Genomic DNA, 18,160 nt, shown 5'->3' with positions numbered 1-18,160 from the left:
TGCAGATGCATGGATATATCAAAACGTGGACGCTCAAGTATAAAGTGTCTTAAATGGACTCATCATAACTTCCGGTATGTACAGCTCTTAGAAGTGACACTTGGGGAATGATACCAACATGTTGCTATCCTACAAACGGAAGACATGTGCCAAGAGGAAAGCTGTGGCCCTGGGAAGCAAGAGAGCTCAAGCCGAGCTGAGTTTGGGTTATGAGATCGAGGCTCAGCGCACTCTTTGCCGTGAAATCGATCCAAAAAAATAAAAGAAGCTCGCAAGTGGTGCGCGCGCGCCACTGCAAGCATATGTCTTTAATTATCGCGGCCGAGAAGACATATGGCCTCTGGTGCGCGTAACAGACACCAATAGGCCATCGGCGGAGTTACACGACCGCCCATGGCCTATTGCGTGTTCTGTTTTAAAAGTACACGCACGCAAAGGCCAATGAAAATGGACCTAGGAAATAACACGCACGAGCTGCGTGTAATTTCCAGGTCCATTTTCAAAACCCCCAGAAAAGGACTCTGGCTGCGCAACACTGCTGCGCAGTGTACGCTAGGCCCGAGACCTAAAAATGTGCCTTTGTGATCAAGAAAAAAAAAAAAGGAGGGATGTAAACAGGGCTCACAGTCATTGGATGATATTTCTCAGTACCGCTTCTCCCACTGCCACATCTGTTTCAGCAGCCGCTTCCAAGCAGTAGTGCCTAGTGAAAGTATGCGTATATGTCCAGGTTGCTGTCCTGCAGATGTCATGGATCTGCACTCCTGCAAACAACGCAGTGGATGTGGACACTGCTCTCGTCGAATGAGCACGAACCTGTGCATTGAGGTTTTCCAGCAGCTTGGTGACAGTAGACAATTGCACTGGAAATCCACCTGGCAATCCCAGGTTTTGATAAAGGGAAACCTTTTCTGGGTGCGCTGTAAGCGACCAAGAGCTGTGAGGACTTGCGAAAGGTCTTAGTCTCTTGCAAATAGAATTTAAGACATCGCTGTACATCCAGCAAATGCAGAACTTTCTCTGCTGCTGTTACTGGTTGAGGAAAGAAGTGTTTCAACAATAATGGTTCATTTAAATGAAAGTCAGTTGGTACTTTAGGAATAAACTTTGGATTAGTTCTAAGAATCATCCGGTCTTCTTTAAATTGCAAAAAAGGGTCTTGAATCGCGAGAGCCTGTAGTTCTCCTACTCGTCTCGCTGATGTCAAAGCGATGAGAAGCGCCACCTTCCATGATAGGAATTTTATATCTGCCCTGTGTATAAGTTCGAAAAGCTGTTTCATTAATTGTGATAGTACTATGTTTAGACGCCAAAGTGGTGGTGGAGGTTTTATTGGAGAAAAAACTCTGAATAATCCCTTCATAAATTGTTTGATGAGCCTTGCCGACCATGAGGATGGGCCAGAGGCAGCCCTTCTGTAGCGGGATAATGCGGCTAAATGCACCTTAATAGAAGCGTGAGCCAATCCTGATTTGGTTAAAAGTAAGATGTATGGGATAATTTCATGAGGTGCCGCAGTTAAGAGGATACATTTTATTTCTCCGACACCTCAGACAAAACCTCTTCCATTTCATTCTGTAGGTTTTGTTGGTACTATCCGCTCTAGCCTTTGACAGGATTATTTTACATTCCTCTGAGATATTTAGATGCTGAAACTCAGAGTGCTCAGGAGAAAGGCCTCTGAGGTGAAGGAATGAGATAATCGTCCCACTCTCTGCTAGGGTCCGTAATCTCTTCATCTTCATGGCCATCATCCGTGGTATCTGGATCCTGCTGAGATCTTGGTGCTGGAGATTTAGGAATGGGCAAGATCTACCTCCTTCGCACTGGTGTACCCGGTACAGAGCGTGGTCGAGGCATAACCTCGGGAATTTCCTTAGAGGTCTGAGGCACCGGATATCTTCTTCTATAATCTTTTAACATGCCTTTTAGATCCTTCAATAAAGAAGACGGTACACTTGTCATCTCCTTGTGATGCTCCTGGTGGTATTGTTGCTGTTGTTGGGGATGATCTTGAAATCCCTCATACTCTCCCTCAGAGTCTTCCTCCAGGTATTTCACCCTTAACTGCGATGGGCTACTAGCATATCCAAAAGGACCACCTTCCCCTTCTTCTAGAAGGTGAGAAAGAACTAATGGAGACACCTTACTTGGAGATGTAATCTCTGGTGTTATTGTTCTTTTCCAGGCTAAAAACCTATTTTCTGTTTTTTTTCCCCTCGTCAACGAGCCAGTCAACGAGATCGCCGTCGACATCGCCGATGCTATCGTCGACAACGCTCCTGTGGTCGATCCAGTCGACGATGTGGATGTAGCCATGGTCGCTGACGACCTCGTCGTCGATACTGCCGTCGACAGAGGAAGTGTCGACGGCGTCTTAGCAACAGCCTTTACCTCATGCTTCGTCGACGATGATGCCGCTTTCGTCAATGTCATTTTCATCGTCGACGGAGCGTCGACTGTGTAGATCTTCACTTTTCTCAGAAGGTGTAGAGGATGGCTTTTTGATAGTAATCTTGACCCTGGGGGGAGATTTTGAAGGCTCTGAGGTAGTTTTATTTACCCGTTTCACCTCTGAAGCAGAACCCTTCTTCTCCTTAGCTTTGCCTGGAGGAGATTTTGAGGGACTGCGCCCTGAAGTGGTCTTTTTTGGGGCCTTCCCAGGTCTCTCACCTGAGGTATGAGCCAGAGGAGATCTGCTCCTTTTTTGAGATCTCCTAGAAGAAGAGGACGACTCCTCACTATCACTTGAGAGGATCTCCTTCCTGGCTTTAACCTTCTGAATCATACATCTATCAATAAGGAGCCCAGAGGGGGTTAATGTGGGAAACAGGTAGCCCTCCACTCAATAAATCACATTAATCTACGATACCCGCCCACAAGGCAGAACGTGTGTATGTACCGTGTGTAGAACACTAATCGTGGTCTTATCACACGGGGTGTATTGATCACAAAAATGTAAAATGTTTTAGCAAAAATAACCTGTTTCCTGCTCATGGTTAATTGCTATACACCAATTGCCTCAACAAATTTCTAAAAATTGCTTCATTTCCAATGACAGTCTCTCAAGACGGGACAGCACTTGATCGCCAAATAATCACAATCAAGCGAAAATACGTCTGAAATAGACTATTAACACCACAAATTTAGTGTAAACGTAAAAGAAATTGTGAAAAAGGCAAAGTGACCCCTCACGGGCGAACCACCCAGGGGAGAGCTGGCAGGCACTCACCAGGTCAACCCATTGTTCTCATCATTGGTGATCACTTTGTCTAAAACAGAAAAAAGTGTCCAACAAACAAACAAACAAACAAACAAATGGTGTAGGTGCACAGAGAGTGATGGCGAAATACGCTCTCGGATAGTGAAACAAATATAGTTAAAATTGACAGGCACACCTTTCAGTCAATACTTTATTATTTAGTAGGGGTGAACTGTCAAAATAAAAATGTGTATAGGTAGCTATTTAAGGAATGAAAAAACAATGGGATTCTATCAATGTGAAGTAAAATATTTTTATGTGAATTATCAATTTTATAGTGGGTGGAAGAGGCTCTCTTCGCGGGTGGCGAAGAAGGAGCACTATGTGCTTTTAAAATACCCCTCACACACCAAGAATCCCTTAGTGTCATGTTTCATCATAGGCGTCTTCGCGTCCCTCAACGGGGCGGGGCGTGCTACGAGCTACGCGGGAGCACTGATGTAAATGACGAAGGCATGTGTGGTGTGAGACAGTGATAGGTGATGGGAGTGTAGGGACCTAAATACGTGGAAGTAAAAGGATTAAAAAATCCCCGACTAGTGGAAAAAATTAATTTAATGGCTTCCCTAGCTGGGAATGTTAAAAAAGGAGTTAGGAGAGGTAGAACAGAATATGTTAACTACCTAGTCGACATGACATGTTTCGTATGCAGTCCCCTACTGCTTACTCATCAGGACCTCCAATGGTCCCTACTAGTGAAACTCAATTGCTAAGTATTATATGCCTAACATCCTAAAACCTAGTAGCAAAAATCGGCTACTTGGTTTTGCTTCGGGGCTTATGTGGGCCCGTGGTGAAGCGGAAAAATATTGATGACCTGTTATGGTCCAGTTCTTTTAAATGCTGGGTACACCAAGAGTCTGCATGTTGGGGATCGCTATCTTGCGGTCTAGAACTGCTACAGATATGCTGGCATTAGTCCTACCCCTCTGCAGCTCTGTGGTATCACATGTGATTTGGGTGTGCATAAATAGCTACCTATATTTGTTTCACTATCAGAGAGCGTATTTCGCCATCACTCTCTGTGCACCTACACCATTTATGTTTGTTTGTTGGACACTTGACCTGGTAAGTACCTGCCAGCTCTCCCCTGGGTGGTCCGCCAGTGAGGGGTCACTTTGCCTTTTTCACATTTTTTTTACGTTTACACTAAATTTGTGGTGTTTATCGTCTCTTTCAGACGTATTTCCGCTTGATTGTGATTATTTGGCTATCAAGTGCTTTAACCTTCTGAAGCCAAAGTCGTAGTCTTCCCTCACGTTCCCTCAAGGTTTTATTTGAGAAGGTTCGACATACCTTACAATCCTTTGCTTGATGGTCTGGATAGAGGCAGTATGTGCAGTCTTTATGAGGGCCATCTGTATAAAGTCTTTTTTTTTTTAAAGCAGGTGGCACAAGCTCTAAATAATCATTTTTTCTCATTATCAGCCATGGTAGAAGAATAAGGAACTTCAAATAAAATAAGGAAAACTGGAAAAAGAGAGAACCTCAAATCCCAGAATTGAAGAGTTTGAGCAGAGCTCAAAGGAGACTCCCTAGCACAACGTGCGGTAGAAAATCTGAGGGGCAAAAGATTCTCTCAGGAGGGTTCTAGAGGGTAAGGAGCTCGGATAGGTTCAGGGAAAAGTTTGGTCCTTTTTACATAACAAGTGTAATGGGTTGCAAAAGGAAAAGGGGCATAGGCCTCTTTCAGTTTGCTATACTGCTAAGCATTGCTTTTTTTATATACCGGAGACTCCCTTCTCGACGACGGGGAATGATTCAGGCAAGTGAATCTATGAAAGCTCCAATACTGGAGTAAATGTACCAATTCAGAAAAATGTAAAGGAAGTTAAATCAGTCTCATAAGATTTGAGTGAAGTGCAACGATCAACCCAGCATTAAAGAATCATGCTTAGACTCGAAGCAAGTGCGAGCTTTCTCTAAGTAAAGGAAAAATACTGACATGGGAGCATTAAGTATAAGGAAAGAGGTATAAATATTTATTTGAAATGACATTTTCCCCAAACTAAACATAAAAAAATGCAGGTTCTCATACTGCGCTGTTTATTTTACAAAACCTTAAGGAAGTTCGTTCCCTTTACTGTCTATTTACAAACAAATTTTTTTACCAAAGATGTGTTACACTTGCTGTTCTGTCGAGTAAGAACAAATACCTAACATGTTAGAAAAAGTTTTTCCTACTCCCTAACATTATATTTGTGCAGTATACTGAAATATGGATATTTTTCCAACTAACATTTCTTTTAGAAACGTTACTAACAATATCATCTGCCAATAGTCAACAGTTTTTTTAAAGCAAAAAAGAAAAGAAAAAATAACCTCCGGTATGGATTTAGACCGACAAGATTTCTGACTCGTCTCTCTGCTGCCTTGCATAATTGCCAAAATAGTTCTACAATTAAATATGAACCGTTGCCCATCAAAAGATTTTCAGTCGCATGGGCTTTCTGGGAAGGCCATGCTTCAACTTTTCAGTCCCTCTACACGCACGTCAGTGTGGCAAGGAGTCTTCTCATACACCTGTTGACTCGGGTGTGTGCAGACCAGTAATTCCAGGCAGGTAGATGAGAAGTCGACTCCATCGACAACACAAAAACTCACACTTCTCCTAGTGTGCTGAAAATAGTCTTCGGCTAGGTTTGGCTTGCATGTCTGAGATAAGTTACTTCCTCCGGGTCAGAATAAACATCTCAGGTCCTCATCTTCGTACAATGAAATGCACTGATTGAAGTGTGCTACAAACCATCTCTGATGGTTGTTCACCGAACCATCCTGGCAAGCCACTCACTACAATTTAAACCCATTTTTGAAAAGGAAATAGTTAGTGGTCGCTAAGCCTACAAATATTCAAATAAAAATCGGCAATAGTATGATTTACAAAAGTGACTTGCACCAATTATAGCGAACAAAACATGGCCACATCTCTCCAAATAAGTTCCTGTACAGCAAACGAGGGTAGGGGCAAAAATATTTACAACCCTTTTCTCAAAGCAGTAGTAGACCTTTGGCACTACGAACAATTCCTGTTGACGTTGCTCCAACCAGGGCTGACAGCTGAACCTCCATAGTTGTATTTTCAAGTGCGAGTCGCACCTCCCTCAGCGGCTCTCCTCACAAATACGAAAATATAGATTTTTAAAATGTTCAAAGGCAGACACGTGCTCGGTTATCTAAACTGTATACAGTAACTTGCCAATCCTGAAAAGAGAAGAATAAATATTGTCAGTAACAGAAAGGTTCTACATGATTTGTAAACAGAGCATGAAAAAAGCTTTCCAATTATCAAGTTCATTTGCGACTAAAATACCACAATTAAATTGACACTGTATTAAATAGGATATCATTTTTAATAAAACGTAGGCTTCAATACTGGAAGTAAGAACATGGCTTTCTATTAACATATTTCACTAGTCCAATAGATACTTACGGCCACATGCATCAAGGTATTTAGGAATCGCAAACTGTGCGATTCGGTAAAATCAGCCATTTGCGATTCCTAAATACCTTTTTAGCATGCATCAATCATTTTTGGAAAAATCGCTATTTTTAGCGATTTCCAAAAATGCGATTGCTTCTAAGGAATCGCAAATTTGCGATTCCTTAACCCCTTCCATGCTGGTGACGAACCCCAGCCGTCATGCACTACGGTGCTCGTGTGCTTATGACGGCTGGGGTTCGTCATGGCCCGCCCGTGTTCGTCCGGCGGCCGCATACGGGAAAAATCACGGCCGCATGGAAGGGGTTAAAAGCAATGCATGATTGTTTTCAAAATTGCGAATTCGCAATTAGGGGGGGCAAATTACCACGAGGGTGAACCTCGTGGTAATTTGCGAAAAAGGTTTAAAATGCTCAAATTAGCATTTTAAACACTGTCATGTTACAGACACACATGTCCTTAGGACATGTGTGTGTGAAACATCATTTTAAAATACATTTCAGGGGTGCAGTGGGGGTCCTTTGGACCCCCCCCTACACCCATGGAATGCATTAACATTTTGCGAATTCCAATTTGCGAATTCGCAATTCCCATTGATTCCAGGAATCAATGGGAATTGCGAAATCGCAAATTGGAATTCGCATAATACTCGCGATTCGGTAAAAATTGCAATTTTTACCGAATCGCAAATTTTATGCATTTTTATTCATGCATCCCATTTTGCGATTCCTTATTTGCGATTCCCTAAAAATCGCAAATACGGAATCGCAATAACGGACTTTGATGCATGTGGTCTTTAATGCTCAACATGATACCACAGCTTTGTTATACTGAGTTCGTGTTGAGACTATAAGTGGCTGCTCCCATCCAGGAAAATAACGAGATTGCAGCACCAAAGGTAGCTATAACAGATGGAACAACAACTAGCCAACAGAGCAAAGGAGGCTCGGCATCGTGAACAAAACTTGGATTTCGAAAAAGGCTAAAAGAGTCTAACAGAACTCAACCCAAGGTCCATCAAAGAACTTCTCATAGCAGAGTCAAACAAAATAAAGACCACCATACAAAGAGAATTGTGGAAGCTACAAACTACTACTTCAATATAATTAGCAAAATAGAACCAGGTTTCCTAAAGAAAACGCAAAATGAATGCTCTCCCCTAAATCATACTCCCATCTGTCCAAAGCACTCTTAATGTTCTCATATTTATCAGCATGGTAAAAATGTAAGATTTGTACACAAATTGCACCTGCATTTGCCTGAGTATGAGACAAGTGGAGAAGTCAAATGACAGAGCCAAGCTGCTAAGTATTGGTAAGGAGTTTACCGTTCTCCAGGGGCCCCCTGTGGACTCTGCCCACACTGACAATTTTGTTCCTGCGGCCCCTAATGATGGCCGACACTAGTACAGTTTCCCCCACTCCAACCCGAAGTATCCCTGGAGATCATTAAAAGTCTGAAATCAGGCTCTTCCTCTGACCCCTGCCTAGCCAATTTGCTGGCCTCCGTGGCAAGTCTATCAACTCTACAGCGAACAAGGTTCTTAACTCTTCTCTTACGTCCGGTCACGTGCCTGGTATCTGGCAAAGCGCTAAAATTCTCCTGCTGCTAAAAAAGACCCCTCTGTGTCAGCAAATTATAGACCTATTTCACTTTTGCCTTTTTTCTCTCCAAGACACTGGAGAAATAAGTCAACTTTGTGATCTCCGACTATGCTGAAAAAAATAATCTCCTACACCAGAGCCAGTCGGGTTTTAGAACCAACTATAGTACGGAGACGGCTCTACTTGAAGCCTCTGAGTGTATCAATGAGGAGCTCAGTCAGGGTGGGAAAGCCATGCTGATTTTATTGGACCTCTGCGGCCTTTGATACTGTGCTGCATGATAGACTCCTGCCCAGGTCACAGGACTGTGGTCTAGGCGGCACGGTTCTCAAGTGGTTTTCCTCCTTCCTAGAGGACAGACGCCAGGAAGTTTGGACTCCCCCTTTCGCAGCTCCCATCCCTTTCCTGAAAGTGGGAGTTACCCATGGCTTGATACTGAGTCCCCCTCTTTTCAACCTTTACATGTCTACCCTGGCTCCACTGGCAGAAGCGTTTGGCGCTAAAATTCTCTTACACAGATGACATGCAGCTTCTTTTCACTTGAGACAAGGGAGCGGACTTCGAAGGTGAAAAGATGAACTTATGTCTTTCAAGGATGTTTTCCTGGCTGAGGTTGAACCAGCTTAACCATTATTCTGAGAAATCAGAGTTCATCTTTTTTGGCTCTCCACCTGTGGCTGCGTGGAAACTGTGGTGGCCATCAGATATGTCACCTCCCCTCCCTTCTTCTCTGTAAGCACTGTCAGAAATCTGGGCATCGTCCTCTGGTCTCCTCCTTCTCCAGTCCGCAGGTGCTGCAGCAGAAGTGTCGCCCGCCACAAGCCCTAGTGGCCGCAGCCCAGACCGCCTCCACATCAACCCCGGCACCAACCCCGGTCTAGAGACGCCCACGAGCAACATGCACGCCTACACCTTCATCTACTTCAGCGTGAGGTCGCGCGGAGGTGGCACACATGCTGCTGGGAGACCAGGGGTAGGCCTGGAAGGACGTCGTGACCTCAGGACCCAAGAAGACCTAAAAAAGAAATGCATGTTTGGGCGGCTGCTGGCTTTAAAGATGGAGACTTTGAGCTGCACCATTCCAACGCCATCCTGCGCTGCCTGGCCCGGAACTATGATCTTTACGGCAAGGACAACCATGAAGCCACCTACATGGACATGGTCGCCAATGGCATGGAAGAGGATGCCAACGAGGATGGAAAGGCTCCACACATTGAAAAGATACCTAAAGATCTTCAACCCTTTGAGTGTCTCCAGTCCAAGAATCATGTCGGGAAAGGGTTCATTGTTGGAAGCAAGATCTCGTACTCTGACTATGTTCTCCTGGACATCCTGCTCACTCACCTGATGCTCCCTGAAGGACTTCTCCTCTCCTCCGCGCATACGTTGAGTGCCTCTCTGCATGACCCAACCTCAAGGCCTTCCTGGAGTCGGATGCCCGCAAGGATCCCCATCAACGGGAATGGCAAACAGTGATCCCCAGTCAAAGTTGAGCTCTGGTGTGGGGCAAGCCACCTCAAAAGATGCACTTCTATTGCCCACCTGCCCCTTCTGCCCAACTAGAAGTAGCCTTTACTCCAAGTGTTGGGTGGCAAAGCACCCTGTAGCCACCTGCATCTATGCTGGGGGCTCCTTCACCAGCACTGGTCTAACCCCGCTCAGGTTTCTGTTCTCAAAGGACTTGCATGGAGCTCTCCTAGAGTGTGAGCGTTGTGTAGGTCTTTGGGAAGCAAACTAGTTCAGCTCTTAGTAACTTTTGTAAACTAGGACAACTAATGTAGTCTGAGAACACATTACCTCTTAAATGTCCATCTCTGAAGGACCAAATAAAGTGAATCTTTGTGAAAATAACACATTTTTGTACCTTTGAAGGTAAATAAATGCTCCAAAAAATGTGAAAAATAAAATCTTGGCAATAAAGATGGACAGCACCCTTCGATGAGAGCATAGGTCCAGAAAGTGGCAGGCTCCTTTTTTGGGCTTTTACAGCTGCTTATGAAATGTCTTCCCCTCTTGCTTCTTGACCACATGAGGACTATTGTCCGGGCATTGATTATCTCCGGACTGGATTAGGTTAACGTCCTGTACTTCGGCATTCCCGAATATCTGCTTAACCGCTTACAGGTGGTCCAGAACGTGGCCGCACGTGCAGTCCTCTTGCTCAAGCACAGGACTCATATCTCTCCTCACCTGAAGGCCTTACATTGGCTTCCTGTAAAAGAGAGATTCTGTTTTAAGGCTTTGGTCCTCTTCTTTAAGGGCCTGCAGGTAAACGGAGCGATGTACCTCAGAAGGAGAGTCACACACTATGTATCTCCAAGAACCTCTATGTCCTCCACACTGAATTTGGCTTCCATCCCTAAGATTCCCTGCATCTGCTCTGGCGGCCATTCCTTCCAATTGCAGGGAGCACGTGCCTGGAACCTCTTACCTCCGACACTCAGGCAGATGTCCGATGTAACCATGTTCAAGAAAATGCTCAATGGCTTTCCGGAACTAATTCTTGGTCTCCCGCCCTGTGGGGCAACAGCAGGTCTGATTGAGTCTTTCAGCGCCAGGACACTCTTTCGGAGTAGCTGAGCGCTTTATAAATGCTCTTTCATTCATTCATTCATGAACATCTTTCAATGCATGAGCACATTCACCAGTGGATGAGAGAGAGCAGTCAGTCCCCCATAAGCTGCTTAAATTTGATAAAAACACCCCTAATGTTAATCGACTTTTCGCTGAGGGCATGAAAACTATCACTGCCTGGATGAGTAATAATTATTTACAACTTAATGGAGATAAATCGGAGATCATGTTGTTTGGAGGAGCCACCACTCTTTGGTCACCTACCTGGTGGCTGGAAGAGTTGGGGGATGCCCCCACTCCTAAAGAAGTGGTTAAAAATCTGGGTGTCAGGATTGACCATAGACTTACACATAATACTCATGCTAATGTCATTGCAGGTTCCTGCTACTTTATCCTGGGCATTTTGAGGAGATTTTTTCCTCTATTGCCCTCTTCTACTAAAAAAACCCTAATTCAGGCCCGGATATTGAGCAGACTGGATTATTGCAATGCTCTATTGTTTTCGGCCAATGAGAGTGCCATTAATAAACTTCAAGTGGTGCAGAACACCGCTGCTCGACTTATAAGCTATGTCCCATCTAGAACATCCTCTGGACCTCTTCTTAAACAGCTTCATTGGCTTCCCATAAAGAAAAGGGTGAAATTTAAAATAGGCTGCATCATTTATAAGGCCTGTAATGGTATGGGCCCCAAGTATCTCTCTAATAAACGTTCTCCCTATTCAGTCACACGCACTCTCAGGTCCAGCAAGGAGCATTGGCTAGCTATCCCTAGAACAAAAAAAGCACGTAGTGGTGGCAAATCTTTTTCCTACCTGGCCCCAAGATTTTGGAATGGTTTGCCGTCTTCGCTACGTCTGGGACAAAATATTAAATCCTCTTCCTGATTTAGGTTGTTTCTCCGTCCGAAGCGCCGAGATACCCTCATGGGTGATTCAGCGCTATATAAATAAATATCAAATATCAAATATAAGGAATAATGGGCAAAACAATTACAGTAAGTTCTTTACCTGCCCTGAGAGGCTCGGTGAAGTTGCTACAATACAGGGTAACGCCAAGAACCTACGAATCTTTTTTGACATGAAGCTCTACTTCATTTCCAGGTCACTGCAACAGTAAAATGCATGAACTGCAGAAGCAATATGCTTCAGAATGTATTTACACTAATTGTACTACTGTCAACAATGGAACTAACTATAGCATCATTTCTGCCAGGACAGGATAACTGGATGGTGCACAGGCTCACCATAAATTACAATCCTGAAGCTTCGGAGAGGAAAGCACTCTACTGTTTCCATGCACACTGTTGTCAGAACACATGCATTACGAGGGTTGGTCGAGTACTTGCTGCCAAACCTGCAGGCCTGAGAGTGCAGTGCTTGATAAAGGGGGCGGGGCTCTCACGCTGTCAGATCTTAAACTGCGAGGGGATTTAACGGGGTAGGGACTGTAGAGGGGTTGCTTTTCTACCTGGGCAAAAACACAAAATGATTCTGAAGACACCTCAGGTGTATGTCCCAGGGAAACAGATAAATATGTAACGGATTTCTAAAGTGCAGACCTTCAACAACACGAGGAATTGTCTCTGGGTAGGGATTTCCAGTCAAGTGTGTGATCTTGGTTCTTCACCGAGTGAGCATGTGAAGGGAACTGCTATCGTGTGCCACACGGTAGCTCCGACTGAGGTCTGTGGTCCTTAGGACGGGAAGTTGAAGTTGTGACATCACTAGCCACCTGTAATAAATTGCTGCAGGCAACTGGCACCATAGTTTTCTGATTACAGAAGCATTCTAATGTCAGACCATATTGGTGAAAAAAATTACATTGTGCAACATAGGGGGAAGATAAAAAGAGTCCCCATTTATTGTGAAGCTCTTGTCGCAGCCACAGAGGTGCCTCGTTCTTGACCCATTTCACTCGATAAAACAGATTGTTTACAGAGAGTTGCGTCCTTGATGGAGGAGCATCTCAGAGCCCGAGCTGCACATTCCAACCAGATCTCCCAACAAGCAAATACCGACAAGCCGCCCACCCTCCTGCTGCAGTCAGAGCGGGTTTTACACTTGATAAGTGCACAAGAGCTGGCTCCTACCAACCACCCTTTCAGCTAGTTGAATGAAATGCAGGCCCACAGGGTCATGTTCCAGCCTGCGCCTCCTCTTTAAGTCTCTGCCAGCTAGGTGGAGGACAGAGCCTGCCTCGTTTACTCTTATCACAGGTCTCAGGATTACAACAACAACAACAAGCATTTACAATGCAATGGTCTCGGCATTATTAAAGGTAGAGCTATTGGCATTGCTCATGATTTTTTTTTAAATCATAAATAAATGGCATTGTCATTTACAATGCCAATAGTTTAATCGTTAAATAAATGGCATTGTCATTTACAATGCCAATAGCTTAATCGCTCGCAAATACATGACCTATTGCATTTACACCCACACAGAGCCACACGCACAAAGCCACCCACACACACATAAAGAGCCACCCACGCAGAGTCATTCACATAGAGCCACCTACACAGCCACCCTCACACAGACAGAGCCACCCACACATAGAGCCACCTACAAAAAAGCTATCCACACAGAGCCACACACACACACAAACACACACACACACACACACACACACACACACACATCCACACACAGAGAGCCACACACAGACAGAGCCGCACAGACAGAGCCGCACAGAAAAAGCCACACAGAAAGAGCCACACAGACAGCGCCACACACAGACAGAGCCACACACAGACAGAGCCACACACAGACAGAGCCACACACAGACAGTGCCACACACAGACAGAGCCACACACAGACAGAGCCATACACAAACAGAGCCACTTATGATCCAAGCTTCTGCTAACTAAAGGCATAATGCCAACACTGATAGATATATGTAATGACTATATGGCTAGGCCCTCCTCATTAAGCCTCGAGGTGGGGGTGGGGGTGGGGGGGCGAGAGCAGGAGGAAGGAGAGCTGCGGGCAGAAGGGGGGGGCAAGAGATCTGGATGCACAAAGAGGGTGGCAGAGTCAATAAAAACGGCACAGACGCAGAGACTGTGGAGCGGCAGCAGGATCCACGATGCCCCAAAAAAAAATGGTGTCCGCAACTCCGAAAATTTTCGGATTCGGGGGCGTGTTTTGGCGTTCTGAGTGACGGATGACGTCACTGCCGAAAGAACAGCAAAAACGTATGCCCCCGAATCCGAAAGAGACGAACAATTGTTACTTACCTGTAAACAGGTGGTTCTCCAGTGTTGGTGTCTTTCATAGATTCACATGCTTGAATATTCCCCGTCGTCGGAGTGGGAGTCCCACGGTAAATAAAATAGCAATAAATGCTAAATATATAATAATATACAATAAATATATATATACATAATAAGGAAAAACCCAAAAAATGCATACAATAACCATCTGGTACCTAACCAAGAGTTTCCACATAGGAATGCATGGGGAAAAAGAAGTTCCAATGCAGCCTATCCTTGTCATTATGTTAGTCCAAACTGCAGCCAATCAGGCGCTAGCAGCCCTCTAGAACCTTCTCCTCAGAGCTCAAGCCCTCAGATTTTCGTAGCACAGGAGTGACCACAGAGTCTATGAGGAGAAGCGAGCCTCTGAGGGGAGGATGGGAGGGTCGCATGTGAATCTATGAAAGACACCAACACTGGAGAACCACCTGTTTACAGGTAAGTAACAATTGTTCTTCTCCAGTATTGAGGTGTCTTTCATAGATTCACATGCTTGAATATAGAATAGTAAGCAGTCCGTATCCGAACACAAAGTTTCCAGGATGCAATGTATACACAAAAGGTTGAAATCAACAGGTATAAATCCATGTCACAGAAGTTATAAAACTATATGTATACATAGAGAAGACATGCATAAGACTGGAAACCATAGGAGGAGGGTAGAACAGAGGCTCACCTTATTGAAAAAGATTCCGGAGCACAGCTTGTCCCACTGCGGTATCCCCTTCGGCCATGGCACCCAGATTGTAGTGCTTCGTGAACGTGTGCCTGCTGGACCACGTGGCAGCTCTGCAAATCTGATGCAATGGAACTCCGGCAAAGAGTGCAGTCGAAGAGGCCACAGACCTGGTAGAGTGGGCTCTCACTGCAGACTGTAAAGGCTTTCCCGCTTTCTGATGGCAAAAAGCAATCGCCGAAGCCACCCAGCGGGCTACTGTAGGTTTGGTGACTGGTCGCCCTTTTTGAAAACGGCCATAGGCCACGAAGAGCTGATCTGATTTTCGGAACTGGGCCGTTCTGCTGATGTAGAACTTTAAACATCTTTTAATGTCCAAAGAGTGCAGGCGTTGTTCCGCAGGTGATTGCGGATTGGCAAAGAAAGACTTTAGTATAACAGGCTCATTAATATGGAAGTCTGACGGCACTTTTGGAAGGAAAGTAGGATTAGTGCGTAAAAGCACAGAATCCGGTTTGAACTGTAGAAATGGCTGTTTAATCGTGAAAGCATGCATATCACTCACTCGACGTGAGGACGTCAGTGCGAGTAAAAGCGCAACCTTCCAGGTGACATACTTGAGATCTGCGCTATGAATTGGCTCAAACGGAGCAGACATTAATTGTGAGAGGACAATGTTGAGGCGCCACTCTGGAGGGGGACGCCGAACTGGTGGAAAAGTCCGAAGAAGTCCTTTGAAGAACTGACGTATCAATCTGGATGAGCATAAGGAGGCGGAGCCATCATGGCGGAAGCGTGAGATTGCCGCCAGAAAAACTCTTAAAGTTGCATGTGACAAACCCGACTGAGCCAGATGGAGAAAGAAAGGGAGGAGCTCAGCGGGCGTGGCACGCAAAGGATGTACCCCGGCGTCTGCACACCAGTGGCAAAAGCGTTTCCACTTCAACTTATAAGTTTTTATAGTTGATGGAGCCCTGGCCTGAGCGAGGATGTTACGACACTCTTGAGGGATGCTTAGATGTGCAAATTCACAGTGCTCAGGTTCCAGGCTGACAAGCTCAGGGAAGAGGGGTCCGGATGGTAGATTTGACCCCTGTTCATGGAGAGAAGATCCATTCGAGGATGAAGAAGAATGGGTTTGCATTGAGACAGGAGTAGCAGCTCTGAGAACCACGCCTGTCGTGGCCACCTGGGGGCAATCAGAAGGATGTGACAAGGCTCTCTCCGCATCTTCCAAAGTACGCGAGGCACTAGAGGGATCGGAGGAAAAGCGTAGGCGAAGAGATTCGACCAATCCATCAGAAGGGCATTGCCTTGGGACCCTTTGTGGGGATGCCAGCTTGCGTAAGCGGGGCATTTGCGGTTCTCTGGAGTCGCAAAGAGGTCGATTGCAGGGCATCCCCAACGGTGAAAGACCATATCGAGTGTTGGCTGGTGGAGTTCCCACTCGTGGTTGGATGATCGAGATCTGCTGAGGGAGTCCGCCAGGAGGTTGGACAACCCCGGAAGATGTACTGCCGTGATTTGGATTTGATGATTGATGGACCAGTCCCAAATCGCTTCTGCCAGGCGGGACAACACCGGAGACTTCGTTCCGCCCTGCTTGTTTATATAATGCATGCAGGTCGTGTTGTCCGTTTGTATTAGAACTGACTCTCCCTGCAGCACTGGTTGAAATGATTTCAGGGCTAGAAAGATAGCCATCAGCTCCAACTTGTTGATGTGCCAGGTCTTTTGATGGAAGGTCCATTTCCCTTTCACGGACAGTTCTTGGAGGTGAGCTCCCCAGCCCTCCAGGGAGGCATCCGTCGTCAGTGTTAGATCTGGGGTGTTGGACAGAAAAGACGTGCCTGCTGCTAGTTGGTGTGGTTGTGCCCACCATTTGAGCGCCTTTTTCATGGGAATGGTGATGGAGACCTGATCGTTGAAGGAACCGGTGACCTGACGCCACTGCTTGTCCAGAGCTTGTTGGATAGGTCGCGCTCGTAGTCGGCAATGAGGGACAAGAGCGATGCATGACGAAGCCATCCCCAAAAAAGACTTCAACAAGCGGACTGAAACGCACTTCTTTGCAAGAAGTAGCGATACTAGCCGGAGGATCCTCTGTTGACGTTCCCGGGAGACAAATGCTTTGGCCAGGGTGGTGTCCAACGTTGCCCCTAGAAAATCTTTGCAAGTTGTTGGCTGCAATTGAGATTTCTCCAGATTGATGGACAGACCCAAGGAACGGAATACTGTCTGGCAGATTGCAGTATGATGTAGAAGTTGGGCGCGGGATTGTGATTTCAGAAGGCAGTCGTCGAGATATGGGAATATCTGGATGCCTTGAAGACGAAGAAAAGCCATGACCGGAGCCAACATTTTTGTAAAGACTCGGGGGGCTGAACGGAGGCCAAATGGAAGGACCCTGAATTGGAAATGAAGGTGCCCCACCTTGAAACGCAGGAACTTGCGATGAGCCGCTAGAATTGGGACATGGAAGTAGGCGTCCCGGAGATCGATGGTAGTCATGAAATCTCCGACTGAGAGCAAACGCAAGATCTCTGTAAGCGTGAGCATACGGAAGGTCTGGTCCTTGAGATAATGATTGAGTGCTCTCAAGTCCAGTATTGGTCTCCATTCTCCGTTCTTTTTGATGACGAGGAAAAAACGGGAATAAAACCCCTTCCCTCTCTGCGACTTTGGCACAACTTCCACCGCACCCTTTTGAAGGAGAAGGCGAACCTGATGAAATAGTTCTTTGAGGTGCGGAGGTGGTGGTCCGGAAGGTGGCGTTGGAGGAGGTACCTCGACAAATTCCAATGCATGGCCTCTCTTCACAATGTCGAGTGCCCAACGGTCCGTAGTAATGGAGGACCATTGAGAACCAAACAGAGAGATTTGACCTCCAATTCTCCGTTCGACAGAGGAGTCATTGGCGTTTGTTCGATTGACCTCTGAAATTAGACTTCCCTCTGTAAGTTCTGGCAGGCTGCTGACGGGAAGACTGCTGGCGGTTACCGGTGTAACGCTGGTTACCTTGGTTGAAGGACCGGTATTGACTGCTTCCTCCACGAAAAGTGGACGTAGTGCCACGTCCTCGAGCACCCCGAAAGGGCTGTTTCCTAAACTGAAGGGTACCCAAAGCACGTGCAGTGTCCGTGTCCTTTTTAATGGATTGTAGCGCTTCATCAATATGCTCTCCAAATAATGACTCACCGTCATATGGCATATCAAGGATTCGTGCCTGAACTTCCTGCCGAAACGAAGTCGAGCGTAACCAACCCTGGCGATGCAGAACAGCTGCTCCAGCGAGCTGGCGAAAACCGGTGCAGGCTACATCCACTGCACAATCGATAAGTTCTTCTGCC

General features: G+C 45.8%; 1 protein-coding gene and 1 pseudogene across 1 annotated transcript in view; one reads left to right on the top strand and one right to left on the bottom strand.

Moving 5' to 3' along the window:
• Positions 1 to 5,221: 5,221 nt before the first annotated feature.
• ZHX2 (zinc fingers and homeoboxes 2) overlaps positions 5,222 to 18,160 on the bottom strand; it is a 226,570-nt gene continuing 213,631 nt past the window's right edge. The window contains exon 4 of the mRNA XM_086966168.1: positions 5,222 to 6,463. The gene's annotated coding sequence lies outside the window, so the exon portion shown is untranslated. The remainder of the gene's footprint in view (positions 6,464 to 18,160) is intronic.
• Positions 9,204 to 9,781, top strand: LOC147724633 (glutathione S-transferase P 1 pseudogene; annotated as a pseudogene).

The sequence above is a fragment of the Lissotriton vulgaris genome, chromosome 4_1 (genome assembly GCF_964263255.1).
Source record: "Lissotriton vulgaris chromosome 4_1, aLisVul1.2, whole genome shotgun sequence".
Taxonomy (NCBI): domain Eukaryota; kingdom Metazoa; phylum Chordata; class Amphibia; order Caudata; family Salamandridae; genus Lissotriton; species Lissotriton vulgaris.
Note: the sequence above shows the minus strand (reverse complement) of the source record. Positions and strands in the feature narration are given on the sequence as shown.